A 24,000-nucleotide genomic window follows, 5' to 3' on the forward strand; every position below is an offset into this window, starting at 1 on the left:
CAGAAATTCCAGGTGTGACAAATGAAAGCCCCAGGAGAAAGAGTTTCTGGGTAGTTAATAGTCAATTTATTAATTAGGCTAGCTGGCAATCAATAAATTGATGATCAGTGGTTTCTCTCGGTAGATAAAGATACCAAGCGAGACCCCTGCTATACCTTAAATCTGTTCTGAAAGAGAACTTTCCTGACAAGTGAAAATCAGCACTGATTGGTCAACATTTAATGAAGAGATGGGCTAAAAGTCTTTAGTTCCTTTTGCTAAGAACTTAGCATGATTGTGAGACTCAGCAGCCTCCAGCAATCTCTGCAGGGGAAAACATTTCCATCTGGACCTCTCTGACTGGTTTTGTGCTTCATGAGCTAAGTCACCCTAAATTCTAATGGAGAAGATTTAAGAGAGGCAGGGGTTCCTTCCCTCAGGGTAAAGTGCTTGCCCAGACTGGTTTCTGTTTATAGTAAACTGACATTAGGTCTGCTAGTTTGGTGGGGTCCAACCCAAAATTGAGCATGTGCCTTAAGGGCCAGGAGCAATCTCATCATTCAGCCATGCCCTTCAGAGGCGGAAGGACCTTTTTTGGAGTTGGGTTTTAACAGAAATATAAGGGAAAGGGTGGATTCAAATTAATAATTAGTTATTAATATAATAGTATAATATTATTTCTCTCCCAGCTTTGGGTCCAGGCTCTATTCATTATTAGCTATGCTACCATGGGCAAATCACTTACATTATCTTATATTGTTTCCCAAAGTGAGAAGATTGGTCTCAGAGATATCAAATTGGTCAGCGAAACTCCTAGTGCCAAACCAGGTTAAAATGTCATTTGTAAACGTTTAGCAAAATAAAATACAATAGAATATTGACGAAGTTAATATGTGGTTTTCTAAATCAGTATTGGCTTGCAGGGATCCTTCTATATAGTTTAGTGGGTCTCCATTTCTTTTTAAGCTTGACACTACTGGTCTAGATGACCTCTAGGATCTATCCTGGCTCTAAAATTCCATGATTTTCTAACTCACTTCTGGGATTATGGTTCTGAGATATCTACCTCTACTTGGAATTGAGATTTTGTCTTTGATTGGATAAAACCAGAGTAGAACCAGGAAGCAATAAAAATAGTAGTTAATGCTCTTATTGATATTTCTCTTCCGGGTTTAAAAAATGCTTTCCTTGCATCACACAACTTTTCTTAACGTTTTCACTTACAAATGTGGTGCATGAGACAGAAGGTGTAAGAATGCTTAACCTTACTTTACTGGTAAGAAATATCCTTTGACCCAGCAGTACCACTACTAGGTTAATTTCCACAGATGTTTAGGGAAAAAGGAAAAGAACCTATACGTTCTAAAATGTTTATAGCAACTCTCTTTGTGGTGGCAAAGAACTGGAAATTGCAGGGATGCCAATTGGGGAATGAGTGAACAAGTTATGGTATGTAATTGTGATGGAATAAATACTATGTGCTATAAGAAATGATGAATTTGATGATCTTAGAAAAACATGGATAGACTTGCATGAAATAATAAAGAGCAAAATGAGCAGAACCAAGAGAACATCATATACAGTAAAAGCAATATTGTTGTAAGAACACCTTTGAGCAACCAAGTCATTTTGACTATTATAAATACACAAATTAACTATAAAGCACCTATGGAAGAAAGCACCTAAGGAAGATGTTATCTGAATCCAGAGAAATAACTGTTAAAAAGAAGTATGTATAGAATGATTTTACACACACACACACACACACACACACACACACACACACACACACACACGCGCACACACACACACACACACATTTATGTTGAATGGTAGCCACCTCCAGAGCAGAGGTGGGGGAAGAGAAGAAACAGAAAGGGAAAAGAAAAAAAAAATTTACATGACAACTTTATCATATTTAAAAGTAATAGCAAATTGTACGTAATAGATTTGCAGTGATAATCATTTAAGATCAATTGAGCCCCAATAAGGGCCAAAAACCTGAATTAATCTTTTCTTTCTGAGTGAGCTAAGAATGCCCCTTCCTGTGTCAGCAGCTAAAGCTGATCAAGAACATTTTTCTGTTTATGACCACTAAGGTGCCTTTAACCCAGACACTACCTTGATGGTGCTAAATGAAACACAGATATCCTGGATCTGACATTTGCCTATCTTATTTAAATTTCCTTTCTCATGCTGTGGTTAAACATATGGAGACCATAAAACTGAGTAACATAGACATCCTGAGTCAGGGTTTAAATGTCCTCCAAAAATTGCTTGATTCAGTCAGAGTTAAAGCTCTGCCTCCATGTAACATGTTACATGCTGCTAACTTAAGGGAATAAAACAATATGGATTTACTTATCATCTAGGTTGTTGTCTCTTTAACCACCTTTCAGGTCGCCAGCAGTTTCATGTGCAATCGTCTTTTAAAAATTATACTATGTTATGGAAATGCTTGTTTTATTCCATAAATTAAAAAGAAAATAAATATTAAAAAAAAAAGAGAAAACCAACAGAGGCTGTATCCACTAGATAGATGGATCTACCTAGATCTACTGTAGATAGAACTACCTCTCGTATTAATTAGAGCACATATTTGTGTCTTCCTGTGCTAGAATTGGTTTTTAAGATTAATACTGATTATTGTGAAGTATAAAACATAATAGGATAAATTTATCATTTACTAAGGTTATTATATTTTCTCCTCATTTGCTTTTACTTATCTGTTTATATTCTGTATTTTAGTATTTTTTGCTTCACTTGCCATTATCAAGGGAGGTGTTACAATATACTAGATATAGAGAGAGCCCTGAGATTACAACAGTGTGCTGATTACTTGGGACAAAGTAAAATAATTAAATTCATTTATTTATAAAATATATCTTTATTTTTGTGTAATAAATCTTCACATAACACTTTTTATATCTTTGGAAAAACTTTTAATATGCAATACATCCTCTTTTTGATCCATTCACTTGTTTTGTATGATTTAGTGTTGTGTTCATAAAATTTCATCCATATTCAAACCACATGTGTCATGAACTCAAGGCTCTTCTCCATCCGGGTTGCCCTCTGCCATGCATTCTCTTGTAAATCCATAACTAAATACCATACTCGTGATGAAGTCTGATAGGCAGAATTGCAGTGGGATTATTACCTCTCTATTGTAGTGGAAAACAGCACTAGTCTTAGAGTCAGAAAACAAGAATTTCAATCTCAGCTCCAACATGTAAGGGCCGTGCAACACTAATCAGTACACTTAATCTTTTTTGAATCCTACCTTCCTTTAAAATGGAGAGAATTATTCCTGTACTCCATATGTCAGTGCTGTTGTGAGTAACCACTTTATAAACTTTTCAAGTGCTAACAAAATGGCAGGTAATGAAGAAGCCATACATTTGATAGGGACTAGGAGCATTTTTATCTGATTTATCAGAAGAATTTCTTTATGCAGGTGTCTTCAGCAAAGAAAAATAGCTCTTTGTTCCACAATTTATCTTAAGGTACTATGTATGGGGACATAATTACTGCCTGTAAATATCCCCAAATCACCCAAAGATCATAGAATGGAATAAGAACATGGCATAAATTAATACTTAGCAGTAACATCAACATTGGTAGCCCTGCAAGAAAAAATAGTGCTGAATATACTTAGTCATAAGTTATTTTAGTTGAAATTGGGGTTTGCAGATCTTATTTCAGGGTTTCTTTTCCTAGAGTTTTCACTACCACCTCTCACATAATGGCTCTTGACAAGCTTAGATTTTAATTGGATTGTGGAAAAATAAATTGGAGTATTTTAAATCACATGCACGTATCTAATAAGAACAAGTCAGGTAGTACTGGCCTGTAGCTACAGTTTGAAATTGACTGAATTTATCATTAGGACCTCTAACCTTTCTAGTTTCCTCTTCAAGGGCCTTACATTTCATTCAGGCATCTGAATGTTGTCTCCCTGTGACATTTTTTTAAAAAGTGATGATAATAACCTACATTTATACTTCACATTGCAGTTTTTGAAACACAACAGCCCTGTGAGCTGGAGAGTAGAAATAGGAGTATCTCTACTTTACTAAAAGAAATGGTTAATGAAATGGAGCCTCAGAGAAGGGAAGTGATTTTCCCTTGGTCATACTTAGAACAAGTGGGAGAATGGGCTTGAACCCACTCTTTTGTCTCTGTACACGTTATTAGTTTATATTTTGATCCTATACCTTCATAATTTCATTGGGTTTTTTTTTTGTTTTGTTTTTTCATACTGTGAAATGTGCTATTAAATGTGCCATGGTCAAAAGATTCTAAGTTTTGAATTGCTAGAGAATTGGAGTGAAAAAAGTTTCATAACTATATCCCTTGGTGTGTATTCTTAGTGTACAAGACCATTATGGAAATTTTAAATGATAGCAATCATCTTTGCTACCTACAGGCAGATGTCATGCAACAAAATATGGTACATTGCTTAGTTCTGGTCTTATTCCTAGTGAAGGACAAATAACAATAACTGGAGAGATCCAGGTGCAGCTGGTGACCTCTGTAATGCATTCCAGCTGTTATAAGGAAATCATTTCTTTCTCTGTATGTCTAAAGGATTCCTAAGGGTTTGATTTTTAGATTTGTTTTATTCAATAATTCAATAATAACATTTATTAAATAGCTTCCAAGTACAGACTACTAAACTAATAATAGAACTAACTATGTGCTATAGAATAGGCAAAGTTTAGCTGTGACTTAAGCCTTGGCCTTCTGGAAATTGGAGTATGGTTCCAATCTGGTCATAATATATAAACTTGGAGATGTGTTTTGCTATCTTCTTTGATAAAATTTTATTTAAACTTTTTGTGCCAATTTCATTGGGAATAGTGGTCTATGGTCTTTCTTTGTTTTGAAATCCCCTTGTTTATATATCAAGATTATATCTATAGCAGGAGGAATTTGGTAATATTCCTGCTTTTCTTTTTTCCCCCCAGTTTACAATTGAAATTGTTTTTTGAATGTTTGATAGAATTCACTTATAAATTTATCTCATCCTAGGGCTTTTTTCTTTTTGGAGTTTTTGGAGTTTGTATATGGCTTATTCACTTTTTCTTTTCTCATATTGAGTTATTTAAATTCTCTATTTCTTTTTTTGTTCTAGATATTTTATATATTTTTGAAAATATTAATTGATTTCATTTCAGTATTCCATTTTATTGATATATAGTTAGCCATAATACTTTTTAATAATTTTCTTTTTTTTCATTTTTATACTGATAATTTTATTTTTTCCTTTACTTTAAAATCAAATTATCCAATGCTTTACCTATTTTATTGTTTCTCCCAAAGCTCCTCATTTTATTTACTAATTCATTGGCTTTCTATATTTCTTCTACTGTGTTAATATTTCAAAATATCTACTTTTCTCTAGTATTTTAATTAGAAATTCTTGAAGTCCCCGCTTTCATTAAAGATCCACCTTTTCCCCCTCAAGTATTGTATTCAGTTAATCTAGAAAAATTATTTTTTTTATTTTTAAGCCTTTGTCTTTTGTTGTGGGGAATATTGTGCTCTAATCTCTCTGTTACTTTATGGTGGTTGTTGCTTAATCCTGTCTCATTTACATTATGGCTCCTTGGTACTCTTTCTTTCTGACTTCAAACATTTTCTTTTTCTTAGACCTCAAAAGTCTGCATTTTGACCATGACCTATAGGTTTTTAGGGTTTCTTTCAGAAAGTTATCAGTTGCTTCTTTCTACTTTCTTTTTGTCTTCTGATTCTAATACATCTGGGTAATTTTTCACGATTTTTTAAAATATGATATCTGTTTTTAGGTCATGGCTTTTAAGTGGCATAGTAATTAATAAATTATCTCTATTTGATCTGCTTTTCATCTCATTTGATATGAAATACCTTCCATTTTCTTTTTTAAAAAAATCTTTTGACTTTGTTTTAATATTTCATTTTTTGTCTTATGGTGTCATTAACTTCTATTTGATCCGTTCTGAATTTCAAGGAGTTTGTTACTTGGGCAAGGTTTTATGCCTCTTTTATAAAGCGATTAATTTTCTTTCCATGTCTTTTCTATGGAGATGTCATTTCTCACAAATGCTCCCATGTTTCCATGCTTTTCTCTAACTCATTTCATTTATAATGTCATTGCTTCATTTCTTCCAGGAATTCTAGTAGATGTTGTGACAAAGCTGTGTTTTTCTTTGCAGCTTTGGTTTTAAGTGTTTAGAGTTATTCTTCTCTTCTGGATTTGTTGTCTCTGGCACCATAATATCTGTATATGTTGGGGGTCTTTTTTGGTTTACTGGTAGTCTTACTTTCAGATGGCCTTTGTTTTAGGGGTGGCCTCTGCTCACTTCTTGAGGAAATGCCAGAACCTTGTTTGGTCCTTATATGTATTCTCTGAAGTCCCCTGCTCTGCTCTTCAAGGCTTTTAGGGACTGCTCAGGACGGAGACCTGAACTCCCTTCTCCACCTGGGTCTGTTGGCCAAATCCACTATCCTGCTTTGAGGTTGGAGCCATACTTCTTCTACTCACTTATGTTCACTTTTTTTCCCCAGTACACAATCCCAGGTCTGAGCTTTGGACTTGTTCATTGCTGCAAGTGCCTTCCTCAGTCCAACTGGTATATGTGTACTAGTTCTGGGAACATAACTATGAGCAGGCTTCTGTCCCTACCCACTACGCAGTGTTCATTTATAGGTCCAGTCCCTGTTAAATCACAACCACCTCTTGACTTATAGTTGCAGGTCCCAGTCTACCCCCTGGGTTGGAAGACTATGCATGTGCAGCCTTCCTGGAAAGACACTCCCATTAGTGCCTATAGGTCTCTGGATGTCTCACTAGGCTTAACTGTGCTGGAAAAAGTGCCTTACTGTGGCTTCTCCTTTGAATTCTTGACCACTATTCAGTCACCTGACCACTACTCCTAGATGGTTGTTAGAATAGTTGTATAGCTGTGAGGGAGAGCCAGGCTGTAATGCTTCCTCTGTCATCACCATCTCTGCCCTTCTCCTTTCTCTATCTTTATCTCCCTTTCCTCTCTCCTTATTCCCTACTTCCTTCTCTCTCTCCCCTTCCATACCATGCCCCCCACCCCTTCTTAGTGTTCACATTTTCCTTTTCTAGTATTCACTTTTATTTTTTCCATTTCAATTTTTTTTCCCTCACTCCTCCATTCCCCTTCTTCCTCTCTGTTTTGGAGTTGGAGTATTGGTTTTACGGAATAATGTGTGGTGTTTTTTTTTAGTTGAATTGACTTTCTTCTGAAAATGTCATTTAGCTATAATTTTGAAAAGCTCTTGGTGTTTTATTTGGTGATATCCAAAACATTAAATACCTCGGAGACCTAGTGAATTCTGTTTGATCTTGCACAGTAATGTGCTCCTTGCTTGTCTTGTTTTGACTAAGGGCTTTCATGAAATGTAGAATTAGTCTCTATGAGGCATACATTATGAACAACCTGCTGAGATCTTCAAATGGAGAGACTATTCATAAATCCATGCAGACTGTTGTCACAGAATTTCAGAGATGGAAGCAAAAAAAAAAAAAAAAAGATCATGGTATCTAATCTCTTACCCAGTACAGGAATCCATTCTTTGGAATCACTATCCTGCTTAAAAAGAGGACCTCAAAGGACTTCTAATTCTGCTCTGAAGCCTTATTGGAGGATGGAGGTGACTCCTGAGATTCTTTACAGTTCTGCCAGTGGTTTAGAATTCTGACCACTTGTTGAAAAACTTTTTGGTCACAAGTAACTCATGAAACAGAAACAAATGCGAAGTGCTGCTCAGACCTATTTAGCTCCATACCTGCTTCTAAGAGGACAACTTAAAAAACGGGACAGAGGGGGCAGCTAGGTGACATAGTGGATAGAGCAGCAGCCCTGAAGTCAGGAGGACCTGAGTTCAAATCCAGCCTCAGACCAAACACTTGACACTCACTAGCTGTGTGACCCTGGGCAAGTCACTTAACCCCAATTGCCTAAAAAAAAAAAAATGGGACAGAGGATAGTAGGAACAACATCATCTTTAGACTGCGATGTAGCTATTGACCTTTACTCTAAATGTGAGATCCTTATGGATTCAGCAAGTGAAAATTCTACTGGAGGAATTAAGTCATATTAATCTTATAAATGAAATGATAAGACAAGGAAGTCAAAGTTAAATGGAAGGCTTGCTCACAGACTGTCCTTAGAGAGACAAATAAAGGAGTTGGTATTTGCTTAGTTATTTGTCCACAGACAATAGGAAACGTTTGGTCATTTTGTGTTGCAGTGTTCATTTGCAAAAATATTACCATGAAAACAATATCAGTTTATGTGGTGACACCTGTTATAGTAGATGACAAGATAGAGGAATTCTAAAACTAAAAAACTAAACTAAACCAACTAAAAAAAAAACCCTATCCAAATTAAATCACATGTCCTTTAGTGTTCAGTATCCTTCTATGCAAAAGTTAGCATAGAGGAAGGAGATAAAAAATATGAGTACAAAATGAGAGAGGACAATGATTTGTAAATCATACATGTATCTCGTGTATTTCTTTTAAGAAGAGAGTTGCATAGCATTAGATATAGCGATCACCAAATAATACAAATACTGAAATGGAAATTGTTTTAACAAACAGGGAAGCAATTGGTAACTCTAGTCTGACTTTCTTTCCTATAGTCTGATGTCCAGAAGTAGATATAATATTGTGTGGGGTATAGAGACCCTTATCAATGAATTGGAGACTCAGAGATATTAGCAAAAAGAAAAATTCATTTATTAGCTTTCTCGAGAAAAGGCTCCCTCAGAACACCAAAACATTGGTGCTGACTGAAGAGAGCAGAGATGTGTTCAGATCAACAGGTTATATAAGTCCTAGTGCAATCCCCTCCCTCCCATCCTCAGGGCTCATTAATGCGAGATCTGAGGGTACAATCTATTGGCCGCAATCTACCCCAGCAACAAAGAACAAGAACACTTTTTACTACCTGCCTGGAGACAGGAAGTTTTCTTTTTCTCTTTAGAGTAAATAGTTTTAGAGAGGGAGGAGGAGGTCTGATAAAGTTGAAAAGCATGTTTCTTTACAGGATCAACCAAGTGTTTCAACAGAACAAGAAGCAATTAACTCTCTGAGGAGGCTTCATTCCTGAGAGATTCTCAGAGATCATCTCTCACAATATTATAAGAGTACAATCACTTGCCTTGTCATAGACATATACATCTCAATTCAGCCTTAGATTGTGTTAGGTTTTTCTTGGCCATCATGTCATATTGTTGATCCAAATTGAGATTACAATTCATTAAAACCTACAAATCTTTTACCTGTGAATTGTTTTTCAATGCATGAATTTATAATTGGTCATTCTGAATTTTATTAGATTTGGCCTATCGTTTCTAGCCTGTCAAGATTTTTTTCTTTGGATACTGTGTAAGTCATTAGAATTGTTAACTCCCCCTTAATTTTTAGCTTGGTGTAACTTCAAGATTGAATAAACATACGATATATTTCTTTTTCAAAATTACTGACAAACGTATTAAATAGAACAGCCTTAAGTATACATCCCTGTTTCACCTTTAGTATGACAGTAGAGAGACTCTATGTCTTTTCATTAGAATGTAAACTCCTTGAGGACAGGGACGGTTTTTGTCTTTCTTTATATCCCCAGCACTTAGCATAGTCCTTGGAATATAATAAGCACTTAATAATGCCTGACTGCTTTCTTGATTAGATTAGAGGTCCTTGGGGGATGAGGTAGGGAGGGCTGTTGTGGATCAAAGACTGAATGAAGTCTCTCTCTCAACAGAATGTCTCATGGAACAGCATAGAGGTTTACTTGTGTTTGCCCACCCACACACTACTATATTCTCTTTGGTAGTTTGTGAGGGAGATCTGCATGTTTCCTGTCTGCTTCCCTATTGCATTTATTGCAAATGTGAAGTTTAACTTGTAATAAATGAAATGTGTAATTAGATTTAATAGCACTCTTCTGCTAATGGTAACTGATTTAGTGTGATTAAAGCATTTTATTAACAAAATAGTGGCATTTAGCTGCTTAGAAACACATTCCGGTGTATACTGTCTCCCTTCCTATGTACATTCATTCATACTCATGCATACAATTTAGAGCAGGAAGGAACTTTAAAAATCATCCTGTCCAGCACCGTAATTTTACACATGAGGAACCTGAGGCAGTAAGAGGGGAAAGAACTTCCTTGTTCAATGGCACATTGCTAGTAAGCAGCCTTGATATCCTGGCTCCTAGTGCAGTGGGCTTTTGTTGTAAACCAAACTCTCAGTCAGAGTCACAGCTACCTCTCATTCAGTTGCCCTGCGCTACGTAGGATGTCATTTCAGTATGATTACTTCTGTCAGGGAAAACAGTTTTGGAGAATCAGGTTTCAGAAAAGCCTGAAAAGGAAATGCCAAATCTCTCCTTTATATTGGGACACTTTCACATATTTAAAGACTGCTATTATGCCTCAACCTTTAATTACTTTATTAGGGAGATGGCAACTAATTCCTTCCTCCCCCATTCCCCTCCCCATCTTTTCTTTTCTTTTCTTTTCTTTTTTTCTTTTTTTGCTTTTATTTAACATTACAGTGTAGTAGAAAGAGCACTAGACTTGGAATCAGTAAACTTGAACTCATGTCTTTGCCTTGCACAGAGCTGTATGTAACTCATGTCAAATAGCCTTGAGTCTAGGGAGCACAGTGGTTTTCTCCAAGTTCCATACTGCCTACAGTAAGCAGGGGTACTGCCCCAGCTGCAGGTCTCTACCCTCTTCCCCTTTTCTGTACTTTTTTCATGACCTTCCCCCCCGGGGGCCTGCCTTTCACCAGTGCAAGTCCATTCAAAAAATCTATTCCCAACCAGGAGTATACTGCTTTTATCATACCACAGGGCCTAGGCCAGGGGTGGGGAACCTGCGGCCCTCCAGGTTCTCAAGTGTAGCCCTTTCACTGAATCCAAATTTCACAGAACAAATCCCCTTATAAAAGGATTTGTTCTGTGAAATTTGGATTTAGTCAAAAGGCCATACCCCAGGACCTAGAAGGCCCCATGTGGCCTCAAGGCTGCAAGTTCCCCACCCCTGGCCTAGGCTTGTGCCACATGGGATGCCCAGAGCCAATTCCTCAAGAGAACTTATAGGGATTCCATCTAATATTTCATTGTTGTTGTTCAGTCATGTCTGACTCTTCATGACCCTGTGGACCACAGCATACCAATACTATCAAAAGGAGTTTTCTTGACAAAGATGTTGAAATGGTTTGCCATTTCCTTCTCCAGTAGATTAGGCAAACAGAGGTTAAATGACTTGCTGAGGGTCACACAGCTGTTAAGTGTCAGATGCCGCATTTGAACTCAGGTCTTTCTGACTCCAGGCCCAGGGCTCTCTCCACTGAATCACCTTGCTACTTCGTATCCAAATTTGCCAAGGTGTCAGAATTACAATTTATATCTTTGTCTTGTTTCTCTCCTGACCTTAGGAATGTCATTTCATTTTATTTCTTTGAGCCTCAGTTTCCTAATCTGAAAAATGGAAGAAATAATATTTGTGCTGTCTACCTCCTAGGATTGCTATGAGACTTATGAGCTGTCATTTCTAGAGAGTTGTATAGCCATGAAGTGTGATCCAAATGAAGGCTAAATTTGTGTGTGTGTGTGTGTGTGTGTGTGTGTGTATAATTTTATCGAATACGCAAATGAATCTGTGATATCATTGATTTGGAAGTTTTCTTCTTCACAGACTGTTTTTCCATTTTGTGCAACTATCATCTGTATCCTCCCAAACATTTTCAGAGGCCCACCTGATATGTGGGAGTCCATCCTCACTTTCCCCTGACATTGAGAGGGTATTAGTGAAGCACTCTCACTGTCCAATCCTCAGCTCCCATTCTTGGCATGTGACTAGCCCATTTTCCTTTCCTCCCATACAGGTCCTTGATGATATCTTGTGCTCCTGTCCTTCAGAGTACCTCAATGGTTATGGGATATCAGTGTGTTCACTCCCACCTTGCTTCTCTTCATTGCCCTCTCTGGCACTAACTTCTAGTTCATTAATAGGTCCAGTGTCTTGCTGCCATTATATCAACTGGAGAGAATGTTAGTATTGAAAAGATGGGCCTTCACTTTTGCAGAAAACTTTAGGTGAATAGAAGAGCTTTGTGTGTTGTGGAAAGTAACACTCTTCTACTCCTCTAAAGAGCTGGGCCCAATTTGTTATCCATCTGTATTATCTGTCTCATATATTGTTGTGGTTCATCCTTCATTTTCAAAGAGGACCATTGACATCACTGGGTATTGTCTTGACTTGTGGCTCAGTGGCCTGGCCATGGCCTGGGATACAATGGATGACTTTGGTGTCTTTGGTATCTGACCAAGCTGTAAACACTCCACAGTACTTGCTTCAGCTGCCTTCATGGCCTTTGGAACAAGTTGTTCTTATTCTCCCATTACACCATGTAAAGTTTTCACATATTTGGAGTAGACACCTCCCTAATTCACCTACAGGTTTGAGGTCCGTCGTGTACCCTCAACCTGGTTTAGCCTGTCTGCAGAGATGGTTTCACCAGGGTGTTGCCTTTGTGAATGCTACAGCTTCTTGGAACATCCAGGTATGGGAGAGGTCTTCCTGAATGCATGGAGTTGAATGATGTCAGGGAAAGGTTAGAAATTCCAATTCGACTGGAAAATAATATGTATGAAAGGAAGTCATGTGAAATAATTGCTTATACATACATTCTGTTGAACAAACTCTAGATGCCTATTGCCATCTGACAATAGACATTCTCTATTCATTTGGTTTTTCCTGTGTGAGTGGACAAGCTGACGTCCTTTAGGTGATTACACATCTCTTCTAGGAGGCTCTACAGTGTTTTAGAGCTTGATGTAATCAGTACAATATCATCTGCAATGAAGTATGTCAAGAATCTAAATTTCCATAGGAAATCCCTTTTCAACTTAGACTGTGCACTGGATGTCCTGAGTTGTAGTAATGAATACCTTTGTCACTCAGTCACTAAGCATTTGTTAAGCATATACACCAGGTACTATGCACTATAGATACAAAACAAGGCAAAAAACACTCCCTAGTGCCTAGTCAAAAGGAGTGACAATCCATTAAGGAAGACAGCATACAAATAACTATATATAAAAAAGACACAGACAGGATACATCAGAGCTAATGCAGTCAAGGGAGGCCCACCTGGAACAAAACAGGACTCCAAATCCAAGTCCCATTGTTTCTCCACAAGGGAGGGGAGATGAGCAGCCACAGTGTGGATTCAAGAGTAATGTTGTGTCCCCCCCATCCCGTCCCATCCCATCCTGTCCCGTCCCGGAGGCAGGTGCCAGTGTTTGTTAAACTCCCTTAGATAACTGCAGTCATCCCTGGTTGATGTTCTTATACTGCCTCTCCTGAAAGTCTTAAGGGAGCTGCATTTGTGGGTTGGTACCATGTGTTCTTGAGGCTTCAAGGGACCACCTACATGCATGAATGCACATCACAGTCCTTATCCTGTCCCTATAGTCTCAATACCAGGTTGGTTACATTTCCTATTTCCCCCAGGGATCTCTATTACTCTGAAGGGGGTTGAGAGTTTCTAGTCTCTGCCATTGACTGAAGTCCCCACTGATTTTATTTCCTAAATTTTAGGGGTACTTTATATGCCAGTTCCATTGGCCATTTAACTTTCAGATTAGCTTTAGAAGAGGCATATTTACTTCAATGGGGTAGCAAGTACAAATGTACAAACATTACCCCCATGGAGAGCATATCTCCCTCCTTATTCTATCTACTTCTTTGTGGAGTAGAGGGGCATTAGGTTCACATTTTTTGCTATATAGCATAGTCCCACCAATTTTCAAGTCCAGAAGCACCTGGCTTGTATCCTGGCCCTCTGTCTTCTCAGGACTTCCCTGCTAGACTGACGGCAACATCTGTCCTGGAATCCTGCCTCCAATGTTGCCATTACTCAAGCCTCCAGGTCTGGGGACTCCATTGCCTACACCTAGAACTGAGAAGGACAAAGAAAAAAAGACCAGACAGAAACCCTAAACTGATTCTGAGGGGTACAAAATCTAAAAGGAAGAGGGGGAATGTTTTATTCTTTACTTGATATTTATTGTCAAAGGATTGTAGAATAGTGTTATTTCTGTTGTTATATTTTCCAGGTGATCTTAAATGATTTTGCTATATGGATAGGAGACACCTTGTTGTAAAAGAACTTTTTCATGATCGGCAGTTGATGCACACCTGGGATTTTATGCTGTCTATGCCTTTTAGTTAATTATGAAATGGTAAAGATGTGGTCTATTATTGAATATTGCTTGAGAAAGCCTGCTTTTTCTCTACAAATACTTTCCTCAAGGATGCTCTCTATTTATGTATTGCTGAATCTCATGAAGATTTTATATGAATGAATGAGTAGGAATATAGATTGGTAGTTATTGATGTTCTCTCAGTCACCTCTTTTCAACATTAATAAGGTCTGAGATTCCGCCCCACCCCCACCCCCATGCCTTTGGTAAGTTCTCCTAGTTTATAAAACTTGTATGTTGATTCCTCAATGTTGTCACAATTGTTTTGCCTTCAACACAGTCCTCTCCTATTTATACTTGGTCCCATCTGGCCATTTTCCCTGTCTTAGTTTTCTTTAGTGTTCCTTCTACATAACTTTAGAACATCTGGAATTGTAATGTTAGGGTCTAAGTGTGATGGATACATTGCCCTTGATAGCAAAAATAGTTTGTTAAATATTTTTTTGCATTTCTTTTTCACTTGTCTTTGAAGTCCTTCTTTTATTTTTCATCTTGGAATGTTGACTACCATGCTAAGCTTTCTTTAAATTGATTTTATTTTCCACTGTATCTCCTTGAATTATGAAATGATGATACTGGTCAGAATAGTCCATCATCTTTATTTGTAAAATATTATAAATCAGTTTATATTTTAACACAATGTTGTCTTTGACAGCTGTATATCTCTTTTTGGCAAGTAAGTCACATACTAAGGGGTTTTTTGGGTTCTTTATGTGTCCTTATTATGGCAGTTACTTTGGGTTATATGGGGTGTTCCCTGGCAGAATAGGTGGATGAGAACAGTTTGTTCCAGTGGCCATGAAGGAGGCTGAAGGAGGTGCTGTGGAGTGTTTGGAGCTTGGTCAGACATCAGACACCAAGATCTTTTACTGCATCCTGAGTCATCACCAGTTGTCCCAACTTTTGTCTTGCCACTGCTCTTTAGTGACTCTGAAAGAGAGTAAGGCTGAGAACTGTGTGAAACTCTGCCTCACTTAAGTCCAATTCACGTATAAGTCATGACATCATCTCATGATGTCATTGGTCCACTTCAAAAATGGAGGATGAACAACAACAACAACTTGTAGCAGTTTAATTTCTGTATAAAATTATTATAATTTGCATTGATATCATTTGTGGTGTTTATTTTTTCATTATTGATTTTCAATTACTTGTTTAAATATTTCAAAGTAACTTTTTTTTTCAATATGCAATATATTTTCTCAATTTCTCTCTCCATTTTTTCCTTCCTTCTTTCCTTCCTGGTGAAGTTGACCCAGGGAGGTTTCCTAGGGCTGTATTTTAATATATTTTTGAATAAAGAAATAAATGACATTTATCAAATTTTAAAGTTCTACCAAGCCATAAGGAACAGCTAACAATTTAAATAACAAAAAGAATATTCTAGAAGTATCTTTTTTGTTTGTTTGTTTGTTTGTTTTTTTGGTGAGGCAGTCGGGGTTAAGTGACTTGCCCAAGGTCACATAGCTAGTACGAGTCAAGTGTTTGGTCTGAGGTTGGATTTGAACTCAGATCCTCCTGACTTCAGGGTTGGAGCTCTATCCACTGCGCCACCTAGCTGCCCCTAGAAATATCTTGACAGGCTAGAAAACAATGGGCCAAATTGAATAAAAGTTAAGGGAGATGAATTTTTTTTTAACTCATTCACTCATTTATTATTTTCTTCTCATTTAAAAAAATTCCAAGCTTAGCTCTGAGAACTTGATGTATTGACAAAGCAGACAGCTGATTCAGGGATAACTCCCACATTAATAACAAGCCTTTTCCTACTATTTAAAATATATTCTTTTTCTTTGGACAAGGTCCAAATCTATATATGTAATCTTTTTGAAAATATGTATCATTAGAATATCTCATCGAATAACTTTCCTTGTTTCCTTTGGATGTACAATAAAGCCTACTCCACAAATCCTTTTACTTTTATTTTTCTCCAAGGAGTACCTGTAAGCCATATTTCCTTTTAATCAGCAACTTCCTTGTTTTTTCTGGTTTTCTTTATAATAAGAATGTCAAGATTTATATGATTGAACTTCTCTAATAATATCTCTACTCGCTGGTCATTGGAGAAGATCATTTAGAGTACCAACAGTCAAATTAAAGGTTATTAAAAACTGATTGTTGGCCCCTGCTGCCCAGTTTCCCATTACACTAATATATTTACTGTGAAATGGAAGGAGGGCTCATAGGATTAAGGGACATCTTTTTTTTTTTTAATGTGTGCTTGTTTTATTGTCCATCTGGTAATGATTTATTTTTATAGGTTGGTTTACCATAAACAACTGCTCTACTGAAAGGATCACAACAATGCTAAACATCTCCAGTGCAGTTTTAGTCTTTTAATGACACATTCTGGTAAATAGCAGATCCCTCTAAACATTCATTTAAGCAATACATCCATATCTCCTTCCCATGCTGAGGAGAATTAATTTTGGCCTTTTGGAAAGTGAATCCAATTTCCACCTTCTAAAAGAATTGCTTTTAATTACATGTGTAGTACAACTTTCTGCCTCTTACTTAATTGGTCTCGCCTATGTTGTTTCTGCCTATTAGATGATAATTTGGCAATTTCCAATTTGTAAATCCCTTGGGGAAACTCAATTATATTAAATAGGAATAAAAGAGCCCTTCACTGTTTTTCTCCTTTGATTTATAGCTTAGCATTATTTTTTTTCTTTTCTTTATTGCATTAACAATTAAAAACATTCTCTTGGTACTTTCAAGACAAACAAACAAGGGATACAGTATGGTGTTCTGGAGAGGATACTCACTGAATCAGAGTTGGAAGGAACCTCAGAGGTCAATTATTCTAACCCATGCATAAATAAGAATCCATTCTATAACCCATTCAACAAGTGATTAGCCAGTCTGTATTTTTAAATACTTCTAGCAGTGGAGAATCTACTTAGCTCTTGAGGGAGCTTATTGAATGTTTGATTAGATCCCTTCTTAAATTTGTTTGAAAAAACACTGAAAAGTGAGCAAAAATCTCCTCAACTCATTGTCAGTATCCTGATTCTTACTTTTGCTCTCTGAGGTCTAGAGGGGCACATCTAATTGATATTCCCAAGGACAGTCCTTTAAATAGTTGAAAACAGTTATCATGATTCCTCTAAATCTTGTCTTCTCCATGTTAAACATCCTTAATTCCTTCAAGCGATCTACTGAATATTAGAAGTGACTATTACACCCTCATCATTTCTATCCATGCTCTGTATTAACAAGGCTATTATTTTGTTGAATTTTTGTTGTACTGGTTGGCCATTTGTGGTCTATAGGATACAAATTTGTGAATCAGATGATCTCTGTTGTCTATCATCTTTGCTACATGAGCTTCTTCTTTTTCTTGTTCTTTTGTTCTTATTTTTGTTCTTCTCCCCCTCCTCCTCCTCCTCCTCCTGCTTCCCAGTTCTGGAAGATTGACTTCCAGAAAAGCTTCCCACAAAGGCCTTGTCATGTTTGTTAAAATTAGAATCATGGTCTTAGGGTGTTGAAAGAGACTTCAGAGGTCTTCTAGTACAACTGCTACCCAATTCACAAATGTTTATAATAATCTAGGTCTTCAGGATTTTCTTGCAGACCTTCCATGACTTTAAATTCCCCATGGCAATCCTTTCCATTTTGGTATACCTCTTATACTTATGAAGCCTTTCCTTTGGTTGAAATGAATTATACTTCTGCAATTTCCCCTGCTGGTTTTAGTCTTACTTTTTAGTGCCAAGAAGAATGAGGAGAATCTATCTTCCTCAGAATTACAATACTTCTCTCTGTCTTCCCTTCCTAATCCCTCCCCACCCTGACAAGCCCCACATAGTCATTGGGCTTCCTTCAGTTGATCCTTGCTTTTGTATGATTATATGCTCCCTCTCAGTCCTAGTCCCTTCCCAGATATACTTCAGAGTATTAGCTTGCTACCTATGCAACTCTTTGAATTACTTATAAAACGTGATACTCAGAAATGAAGACAAGAATGGATGACAGTCAGTGAAATACTGTGGAAAAGATCACTAGGTCTGGACCTAGAAAATCTGGGATCCAGTCCCACCCCTGCGCCTCATGCTCTGTGGGATAGTAAGCAAGTCACTCAATCTTTCTGACTTCTATTTCTTCATGTGTACAATGAAGGGATCATCTGGTCCAATCTGAGTTTGAATCTTAATTCTGCTATTTAATAGCTGTGTGACCTTGGACAATGGATTCTATCCACTTCACTTCACATTGGTTTCTTCATCTAAAAAGTGGGGATAATGATACTTGTTCCTACCTGACAGGGCAGTGATGTGGAAAATGTTGATTGTTTTAGAAAATTGAGCTGTTGATATTATTGGTATTTCCTTATTTTTTTAAGTGATGACTATCAATCATAAGAGAGAGGTTTATAATTAGTAGAATGCTTAGTTTGAGAAGCAAGGGAAGTGTGTAATCCATTTCAGTAAGAATTTTGCTAAAATAATTTGTTATTTTTTAAATGTTGCTGTCTTTTTTTTTTAAAGGTCAAGCTTTAATTATCTAGAAAATTCACTGATTTAAAAAATTATGTTTTCTAACAATACTGATTCAATAAAATCTCACCACATTTGTATGTTGCAAAATGTATATTTTTTTGTTTGCCATGGAAATTGTCACAGGACTAGGAGCCTTGTCAATGTGTGTTAATCAGATTACTCTTATAATCTGTCTGTAGCTGTACTCAGGAAGTTATTTTAGGATTTAACCATGCTCATTCCTTTCCTCTTAATTAGACTGATGAGAGAAACTGTCATGTACTTTCTTAAATCCAGATGTCCAGACCACATGGGAAGGTTTCATCATTTTAGACATCAGGGTGTCTAAAATCCTTCCATATATTTCCTTATGTGTTCTTTTTTTTTAAACTGCATACAAAAAATATCCATGAAGTATACACACACACAAACACACACACACACACACACACACGCACAAACACACACACACACACACACACATGCAAACACACATTTGATTACAAGATTATATATTTTATTCTTGGATTCTGGAACCCAGAGCCATCCCCAAAGTATGGAGAATCAGAGCAATTCTTATTCCAGGTTCCATGCTAGGGGCTAGGGAGTAACTCTTGAGACAGTAAGTGGGAAAAAAAATGGAGATGCTGTCTATATTGGCACATTTTTAAAGAAGAGAAAAGTCCTGAGCAAGTGGAGTACTCTATGATTCCCAAGCCATTGTGCTTGGAGAGTAACAATAGAAAGTGTCTCAGAGTTGCAGTCTGATAAGAGCCTACAGATCTGAGTCTGATGCTAGTTCTTTTCAACAGCATCTTTGTTTAATTATCTGATCAACATTATTTTTGTCTTATTCCTGTTGCTCGCAGACAGTATAGTTTAATAAGGCTCGTAGTCTGGGGAACCAACTATCCCTGGAGCACAAACACTAAGACATGATTCCCTTGATCCAGAACTGATGGACAGGTTTCATCATCACACACAAGTGGGAAACAGGAGATGTTCTGACACCGGGCAATGAATTCCTTAGATTACTTGGACCTGGGAGAATTCCAACTGTGAAAACTGGCAACATTTTATACAGTTAAGGTCCAGAAACATATTGCAGGCATCAGTCTATACCTGATGTGAATTTTTGTAGGTTGACTACTTTCACAGGATTGTTGGGTAGCAGGGGGGAATGGAAGGCTTGTGTTTCATCCTCTGAAAATCTACCGTAGCTATATAAGTACAGTCAGCTGAGGTCTTATTTGATCAGTTGTTATTTTTTTCCCCCATAAATTCTGCCTGTGTGGAATAATAGAACCAACCCAATAAAGTGGAAAGAGAATCAATCATATAGTTGAAAGAATAGAGTTCAAGTCTTGGCCCTCATATATAGTAGCTGTGTCACTTCTATTTGCCTCAGTTTTCTCATCTGTAAAATGGAGATGATAATAATTGTTAGATCTACCTCACATGGTTGTTATGAACAAGGTGATTTTTCACTATCTTCAGCTAAGTAGTGGTAATAATTATTATCATCATCATTATTATAAATTCAAATGTTTATGTAAATAAGATTTCAATGGGTAAATTGTAGAGGGAACAGTAGAGATGATTAATCATCCCTACCCTCTTCAAACTTCAGTCTCTCCATCTACTGGCACCTTTCCTACTTATATACAAACAAACTCAGCCCCCACCCCCAATCTTTAAAAAACCCTTCACTTGACTATTGGCCCCACCTTCTTAAAATTATCTTAATTTCCTTTGTAGGTATTTTATGTTTACCTATCTGTGTTCATAGGATCATAGATTTAGAGCTGGAAGGGATCTTAAATGTCATCTAATCCAATCATCTCAAGCTTCTTGAGAGCAGAGATAGTTTTGTTTTTATCTTACTATCCTCAATTCTTGGTATATATTGGGTGTTTAATAAGTATTTATTGATTAATTGGTTTTCACCAAAGTCCCATCCTTGGTATGACTCTTGCTTAGACCTTGAACCCTTGTGTTCAGAGGACATTTACTCTTGAGCAGCATTACCATGCTTTACCTGTTTTCAACTATGCGTTACTGATAACCTGCAGCTGTACCCAAGGAGGCTAAATTTACCATTTGTATTCCATGTACAGTTATTCCTTCCACATCTTACCTTTCCCCATTGTGGTTTTGATATAGCATAGCTTTGACATATTATGGGTTGGCATAACAAATTAAATAGGAATTTTAAAGGAGTTTTGCAGAAGCCACAGACAGACACACATAGGGCAGCAGATGACGCAGAGCTTGTGACCAAATACTTAACCCAAATTTTACAATAAAGTACTGTAAACACCCCATAAAAGAAAAAATCAGACTTCTCTGGTATGAACTCCTGCAATGTGCAAGGGATAACTGTACAAGAGTTGCTCTATAGAGATGTGTGTGGCCTTGGTGGCCCTAGCTTTTTCCAAAAAGAAGCCCTTGAACAGAGAACTTGCTTTCATAATGGCCTTTTTTGAGTGTTTACAAGGGTGTCTAATGACTGACTCTCTCTGTCCTTGGAATCCTGTGAGGGCAAAGAAGTCTCAGTCTTTGAAATCCAAACTTCACTTCTTCCCTTTTCCTTGTCCTCACTCCCCAGCCTCCAAACCCTAACTCCCTTTATATTTAGAAGCACTTGCATAGTAATTTAAAATGATATAAAAGAGGCCCAGAGTTTGGTATATGTAGGACAAAGTTTCTCCTTTAAGGGAATTATAAAGCCTAGGGACATTTACCTCAGTAGGTGTTACTATTAATGATCCAGACCCACCCATTAATGCTTTAGGGTTTTTTTCTTGCAAAGGGGTACGATTTGGGGAAACACAGGAGACATTAATCCCTACCTGACATACCTTTTCTCTTCCTGACAAAAGGAAGAGAGAAGCCTAATGTGGTAATCACTGAAGCAAGACATGAATGTTGTTCAGTTCTCAGTGTCATGGTGTTGAAGTTGGAGGAGAAAGATTCGTGGATCTGGTTACAAGTATTTCTTGTACAAATAATACTTGTAAGCCTCATTTGGGCCAGGACTTCAGTTCAATAAGGTTTTATTGAATACTTAGTATGTTCTAGGCATTGTACTATAGTTCACAGGCTCCCATCAATTTGTTTCCCCTTCTCCCTTCCTTGTTTATCACTTGATACCAATTAATCAGTCTTAATTTAGTTTTTAGAAATAGTGATTTAATGTGGGATTCTAGTTGGTACAAATGATCCTCCTAAAAGTCTGTGACACACTCACCTACCAGTGCATGTGGAGTCCAGAGAAAAAGTGAGCACAAACTTAATGAGTGCATGTTGTAAAGGGTTGGACCTTGCTGAATCTTCAAGATGTCCCCCTTCTACAGTGCCTTTCTATAACTTCTAGTCTCACCATACATCTATAAACCTATCCTCATGTCCCCTTCCTTTTTCTAGTACTCCCTTTATGTGTTGACTTTACCCCTTAGAAGGAAGAAAGGAAGTAAGGTATTGTCTTGTATTTGTAATCCCAGTACTTGGCATAGGACCTGGCACCTATTATACACTTAAAATGTCTTTTCTGTCTGTCTAATCCTACTTTCCCTTATGCAACTCTTGTACTACTATCACTAATAATAATAAATAGCATTTATGTACTATTTTAAGGTTTGCAAAGAACTTTATGTGTGTTATATTAGTTGATCAAATATTTGAAGTCCTTAATCATGTCCCCTAGGTCTTATCTCCTCCATGTGAAACTTCCCCAGTACTAGTGAGAAAGATAGAAGGGTTAAAAATGATGATGATTGAAGCCTTTGTCTTTTCCTTTTTAAATGTCCCTGAATTCCCATAGGCAAGCCACTTAACCTCTCTAAGCCTCATTTTCTTCATCTGTAAAATGAAAATAGTAATATAAGGACTACCTTCCTCACTGAGATAGTGTTGGTAAAGATTTTCTCACAGTGCCTGGCACATAGTAGGCTCTTAATAAGGCTTGTTTCCTTTCCCTTCCCCTTCCCTTCCCCTCACTGGTTTGTTGTGAGGAAGATGTTTGGAAGTCTTAAAATGCTTCATTATAGTAAGAAGTTATTGTTGTTGTCATTATTTTGGGGGGCTGTGAATGGGGCTGTGTCAGGTTTGGATTCAAGGATTGTGAACCCAGAACCCAAGATTAGAGAAGTAGGTAATGATGATGTTGTGGTCAGATTTCTTTTCAGTTGTCTTTCTGAATGGAATCATTGGATTGTTCCTAGTTCCTTCTTCAAAAGAAGGTAATTCTGATCTGATGGTGGTCATTGGGTACATTATGTAAACTGGTAAATCCCTCCCCTGGGAAACTACCAGGGGAAATCACTAGAACCTGAATTAAGTGAAGAGTGTAATCCTCACTTGGCCTTTTCTTGTAGCAGGAGGATAGCTGCTGGAAGTGCTTACCCTCTTGAAATTAGCTTTTCATGATTTTACATATACCATATATTTACTTGTGTATCTCTTGTGTCTCACCACTCTGCCTGCCAATGTCATCTCCTTAATTACAGGGGATGTTTTGGTGTCTTTGTATCTACAGCACCTTGTTTGGCACCATGAACATGATAAATGTTTATTAAATGTTGCTTTGATAGGTAGAGGAACGTTAAATGCAAACAACATCCGTTTTTTTTCAAATGCCATTTTCTCATGTTAAGGAAATTATATAAAGACCGTAAAGAAAAGTCAGGTGTGGTATATTAAAAAAAAAGACTGGACTCGCAGTCACAAGGCCTTGCTTTGAGTCCTGGCTCTTTTAACAGTAGGATCTTGGAAAAAATTTTGAATCTTTCTGAACCTCAATTTCCTTATCAGTTCAGTGAGAGGCTAGACCCCTTAATCCGTGATAATCTATGTGCCAGCGTTCTAAAATGCAATGTCCCTTTGAACTCTAGTGTTTTTTTGATTATTTCATATTGGTTAGGATATTGTGACTGTTTGTGATCTAAAATTCTTAAGCTAATTTCTTTGGAGCACATTTTAATTGCCTGCTCATTAGATGCCTTCAACCTTGAATTAAAATGATACTGTTAATCTGGATCCAAGACTTTGTAGTCTTATTGCTTTATTTGGGAGCCTTTTCTTCAGGGTGTGGGTGCCTTGTCTGGTTCATCCCATTTACAATGATGTTGAATTTTAATGGTCTATTGACTTCACTAGAATTGGTGTGCCCCTCACAGTGAGGGAATTTTATTACTTATTGTTAATGCACAATAGATATCAGAAATAATTACGACCATTAT

The 24,000-nt window shown here is 37.1% G+C and overlaps 1 protein-coding gene across 2 annotated transcripts in view; it reads left to right on the top strand.

The window, feature by feature from the left end:
• The window catches only part of TRAPPC9 (trafficking protein particle complex 9), a 964,950-nt gene that overhangs the window by 585,004 nt on the left and 355,946 nt on the right, over nucleotides 1–24,000 (top strand). The gene's annotated exons all lie outside the window — the stretch shown is intronic.

This window comes from Vombatus ursinus, unplaced genomic scaffold, assembly GCF_900497805.2.
Source record: "Vombatus ursinus unplaced genomic scaffold, bare-nosed wombat genome assembly UNPS02005236.1, whole genome shotgun sequence".
Lineage (NCBI taxonomy): Eukaryota > Metazoa > Chordata > Mammalia > Diprotodontia > Vombatidae > Vombatus > Vombatus ursinus.